Source organism: Callithrix jacchus, chromosome 7, assembly GCF_049354715.1.
Source record: "Callithrix jacchus isolate 240 chromosome 7, calJac240_pri, whole genome shotgun sequence".
In the NCBI taxonomy this organism is placed as follows: domain Eukaryota; kingdom Metazoa; phylum Chordata; class Mammalia; order Primates; family Cebidae; genus Callithrix; species Callithrix jacchus.
This window is the reverse complement of record NC_133508.1, coordinates 134,102,319-134,108,318: the sequence shown is the minus strand read 5'-3', so window position 1 is coordinate 134,108,318 and position 6,000 is coordinate 134,102,319.

Below are 6,000 nucleotides of genomic sequence, written 5' to 3'. Positions count from 1 at the left end.
AAAAAGAGGTATAAACGTATGAAAAGATACAAGACATAGAAGATCAGTGTAATACACTTAGCAATCCAATTAACAGGAGTTGCAGAAAGAGAGACTGGAGTAATTGCTGAGCAAAAAATTGTCAGGAATACAGGGTAACCTCCATGAGCTTTCAGCATAGAAGGAGACTGAGTACTCAGCACAATCCCCGTGGAAAGACCTACACTCAAGCACATCATTGTGAAATCCCGGAACGATGAAGAAAATGAGATTCTAACAGTTTCCAGAGGGAACCATTAGATCATATACTAAGAAATAATATCAAATTGTTAATAGGCTTCTCAAAAGCAAATGGATAACAATGGATTAAACAAGAGTCCCCTTGTTTACTTCTCCCAGAAGTACAGAATTACACATATCTAATTCTCCAGAATTACATATATCTGATTAAGCTATTACTTAATTGAGTAAGAAAAATAGAGATATTTTCCAACTAGAAATTTGACATCTTATATTCTTAGGAATGTACTTGATAGATGTAGCAAAAATTACAAAAATACAGAAAAAAAATCTATGGAAAGTAAGAAAAAATAAACTCAAGCTAGTGAAACAATGAAGAAAAGTTTCAGATAACATACAGAAGGTGCAGAAATCAACTAGCACAGATCTCTGCAGATCGCCCCGGAAACACAACACGAAACAAAACCACCTAAAAGCAAACTTTTTATCTAGTCTTTCCCACGTCTACTTAAATCACATGTATTTTGTAATAATCTGCAACCTCTCTGTTTTTTCCTCCATGCCACTTCTAATACATCAGAAAATCTTATAGGCCCTACTATAACTGATCCACCATCTATCCTGATCAAAGTTATCCTAATCTCCCACCTGAACTTTTGCAATATTGTCTGAACATAAATCAGATTATGTTACTAATTTGTTCAGAAATTTCCCATGACTTGTTATCTCACTGAGAGCAAAAGCCAAAGTCCATAGATGACATGTAATCTAGCCTCTTGCTACATGTCTGACATCAGTTCCTACAACTATCACCCTCTTCACTCTTCTCCAGCCAAACTGGCTTTCTTGCTGTTTCTTGAGCACACAAATCACATTGTTATCTCAGGGTCATTGCACTTGCTATTTCCTTTGCTCTTCCCGTCAATACCCACGTGACATTTTCCTTCACTTCCAACAGGTCTGTCTTTAAATGTTACCTGGTCACGAAAGCCTCACCTGATGGCCCTCAGTTTTTATTATTCTCTTATCCTTGTTTTCTTTTTCTTCACAACACTTATCACCACTTAATACTCATATACTCACAGTATATTTGTTTATTGTCTTCTGTACCCCAACTACAATAGAAACACCATGAAAGCAGGGACTCTTGTTTTACTGTTGAGCCTCTAGCACCTGTAACAGAGACTTATTAAATATTCATTGGATTAGTAAATAAAAGATTAAGTAAAGGCATTTCAAAAGTGTAAAAAAAGGAGAATTCAGGGCTGGGCACATGGCTCACACCTGTAATGCCAGCATTTTGGGAGGCCAAGGTAGGAGGATCACTTGAGCTCAAGAGTTTGAGACAAACCTGGGTAACATAGTGAGACACTGTTTCTCAAAAAAACAATAAAAACGAATAAATAAAATAAAATAAAATTAGTTGAGCATAACACCTGTAGTCCCAGCTACTCGGGAGGCTGCAGTGAAAGGACCCCTTTACCCCAGGAGTTCAAGGATACAGTGAGCCATGATTGCTCCACTGCACCCCAGCCTGGGTGACAGAGGATGACCCTGTCTTAAAAAAGAAAAAAAAAAAAGGTGGATTGATTCCAACTTGATTCCAGAAAAATTCTCACAGAGTGTTGTGTCATTAATCTGTAGTGAAGGACGCGTAATTGCTGCAGTCTCCTTGATTTTGAAATAAACAATATTTACATAGTTATAATGTTACAAATGGTGAATAATGGTTTTCATGTGGATCCATCCACAGACAAATAACAAAAGACTTTCTCATGGGTTAAAAACAGAATCTAAGTGAAATCCACCTAGAGATTGTAAAAGTAAAGATAGACTGTGAGAAATGTTGGGAATGGAGTTGGGGGATGGGTGGTGAAAAATGTGGGAAGGTTAATGTCATTGTTTTAAATACCTGAAAACAAAATTTGGAGCAAAACTTCATTTTTTTAAGTAAAATCACTGAAGTTCTTTCATTATCTTTTTTTTTTCTCCAGAAATATAACTCTATTCTTTATTATTTAGAGGTGAAAATACGAACACAATAGCTCAGGCAAACTTAGTGTTTTTGATGGTCAATTTTGATAAGCATATTTGCTTATTTTACAAGGGGCAAATCGCATCTGGTTTTGAACCACCATATACATTATATTCTGCATTTGGCTCTGGGGGAAAGAGACAACCTGTCTCTCCTACCAGAGATCATAACGCGGAAAGGCAACACTTACGTGTGCACACCTAAAAACAATTAAAGATTGCGTTATATGAGAGGATCAAAGATTGGTGTATATCTAAGTATTCTAATTGTTTTCTGGCTTCCTTTTCTTTTTTTGAGACGGAGTTTCGCTCTTGTTACCCAGGCTGGAGTGCAATGGCGCGATCTCGGCTCACAGCAACCTCCGCCTCCTGGGTTCAGGCAATTCTCCTGCCTCAGCCTCCTGAGTAGCTGGGATTACAGGCACGGGCCACCATGCCCAGCTAATTTTTTGTATTTTTAGTAGAGACGGGGTTTCACCATGTTGACCAGGATGGTCTCGATCTCTTGACCCGTGATCCACCCGCCTTGGCCTCCTAAAGTGCTGGGATTACAGGCGTGAGCCACCGCGCCCAGCCCCTGGCTTCCTTTTAAATGTTTTCTTTTTAAACGATTTTCAAATGCCTACCTTTTTAATCAGTCCAAAATGTAAGTTGCAGATACATGTGCCTTGTTTTTCGTTTTCTTTTAAATTAGAAACAGTATCACTACGTTGTTCAGGCTAGTCTTGAACGCCTTGTTTTATGTAAATTTTCGGTGCCACAAAAGAAATAGCACTCGAATATAAATTTTCTCTACAAGGCAATTTAATTCTATAGAAGGGTGCATCTCATGGATGGAGCAATAGTGAGCACACACGCAAACACGGGAGGGGAAGGGGTTCTTATCCCTGACCGTTCCCTTATTGGCCAGGGTTGGACTGGGTAGTCTAAGCTAACTCCTGTTGGCTATTTTAAAGGGAGCAGGCGTATGAGCCAGAGTGCTGGGGTGAGCAGTTTGGCAGGAAGGCCGGTTATGGAACAGGTAACTAAAGGTAACTCAGGTCAGAGCAGGTGACCAGGGAAACAGATATGAACTACTCATTAGAACTGGTGGGAAAGTTGTTTACTGAAGCTACAGGCAAGGTGGCTAGAGAACCAGGAAGTTAAACGTTAAAATGGAGGACAAAGAATAAGAGAGCTGAACATACTGACATACTGATTCTTTGAAGAGAAACTTGGAGCTCACTATATTTAACATTCTAGACTCAAGTGATTTTCCAATCTTGGTCTTCCAAAATGCTGGAATTCCAGTCTTGAGCTGCCACACCCAGCCAAGATAAATCTTCGTCCTTGTGAAATATTTTACAGGAGTGAGGATTTCGGACATCTGTGTAGTTAAGAGACCCTTTTCACACCCAACAGCAGATGCTACACCACAGTCCACATGCTTGTCTTATATGTTGGAAGTTCAGAATTACACACAAATGCTCTCTTATCTTTCACATTTCTTTAAAATCACTATGAAGATGAATGCAATGCATTGAAATACTAAATCTCAAACAACCAGTGTGGCTGAGCAGTGTGATGGTACTAAGTTGCCTGAAAAGAAAGAAGCTATTTGAAATATTCATGCTAAGTATGCAATTTAATTAATACCAAAAATTACTGAGGTCGAGGTGGTGTTCAGCTGTCAGCAGATTACCGTTTTATTTCAACTTGTCATCTATAAGCTGATTACAGAACAAATACCCTGTTTGTTTTTAAGAATATTCGTTGCTATGTCTACAATTTGAATAGCTCAAATGGACTCCATAATCCTGAGACCAGAAGCCACCCTCAGAGACATATCACAAGTAAAAATACTTAAGAGGCACAGTGTTTTGGTAATTACTTTTGAAAGCTAAACAGCAATAATTTGGAGCCTCTCAGAAGAAAAGCCGATGAATTTCTCCGATAGGTTTTCAGAATTACTAGTGTCTTCGTTATCTCTTTTCTGGGAATGATCATATTGGAGACATTTGATTAGCAAATGAACCATTTTGAATTTATAAGGATATTTCAGAACTGGCTGTGTTTAAGGTATTAATTATTAGACTGCTAGTTGCATAGTATATTATGTTATATTACATCAGAATGTAGTATATAATACAGCATATAAGTAAAAATACATTGGACATTTACATGCTTCATAAATAAAAAAGGATGTTATTTTATTATTACAGTACTAAGAGTCATATTTATATGGACAAATAAAATACTCTTAAATAAATATGACCTAGTGATGGTTGTCACTTAAAAAAAATGATGTCACTTAAAAAAATGGCTAGTTTTCCATTCCTCAAATTAAAACCAGAGGTGGTGATTTAAGAATGCCTTGAGTGTATTTCTACTGACTTACTGATTAAAAAGGCAGTGTGGGCTTTTCACGTAGAACGTATGCTGAGGTGGTCCTTTCATTAATTCCTGATGCTGTTGTTTGAGTTTTGTTTCTTCTGTGGCTCATATTGGACATTGATTGTGGCAGAAAGACTTATGTGAGAATCTCTATAAGTTTTCATCCCTTTGGAGTAGCCCTTTTAAGTTGCTATCGGAAGTTAGTAAATATTTTCCAGTAGTATTTCTGAGTGTTCCAATAGAGCACCTGCTTTTTGGCTTTACATCATTTTCTATGCCATTTGCTTATCTCTCTCCAGCAAAATAGAATTACTATTAAGAATGACATTATAATGGAAAATGTTATTAGCTCTTAAAACTCTGTTCTCCTTTTTATGGGGATATAAACAATGACATATGATCATTGTGACAGTCTCATTTGTCTCTCCATTCTACCAAGGAGAGTGAGGCTGGCTCTCCATTCTACACTCTGGTGAGTGAGGCTGGCTCAGGGGCAGCACCAGGTCAGGGCTCAGGGTCTTTAGAGGCCTGAGAGTGTGACCTGAGGGAGCAAGTTTGGGAAATGACAGAAGCTGCCTGCGGGAAGGAAGAGGTGCAGCTGCTGTTCACTGAGAGCAGACAGCAATGGTGGGACCGGTTTTTGATTACTTGATGTCACTCATAAAATATGTGACTCTTCTCTGCCATTCAATAAAGTCAAGAATTTCCCCCACCGGGTTTAGAATGTTACTTATCTACTTAATTTTTTAAATGTAAGGAATGTGTTATTTTCTAATATTTAAAATTAGATTAAAATTGTTCATCATCTTGGGTTTTTTGGAGGTATATGTAAGATGAAGTCAGGAGAGAATTAGGTTTTCCTTGTTACATATTATAAATAGGGAAGTCCGCGTCTTCCTATTTATTTGTTAAATACACCATTACATTTGTGTGAAAATCAAAAACTACCCTCTACCTTAATGTTATATACATTCTCAGACAACAGGAAAAAAAGTTAAGAATACCTTTCACTCTAATATATAAAAATATCTTGAATTGCATTTAGTGACTACAGAAATTTAGTGTTTCGAGTTGTTTCCTTTAAAACTAATTTCGTTGATAACTATAAAGACATAGATTAAAAATATACCTTCTAGAAAAATCCAACAATTGAGTATTTATAGATTAAATTTCTATCATTTTAAAATTGAAGACACTACTACATGATCTCTCTCTTTCTCTCCTTGTTTATTGGGAGGAGTAGGCAAGCTGTGTGTTTGTTTGATTTTTAAAGAGACGAAGTCTCAGTATGTTGCCTGGGCCAGCCTTGAACTCCTGGCTGGAGTAGCTGAGGCTGTAGTCATGTGTCACTGCTCACAGCTTCATTTTCATTTG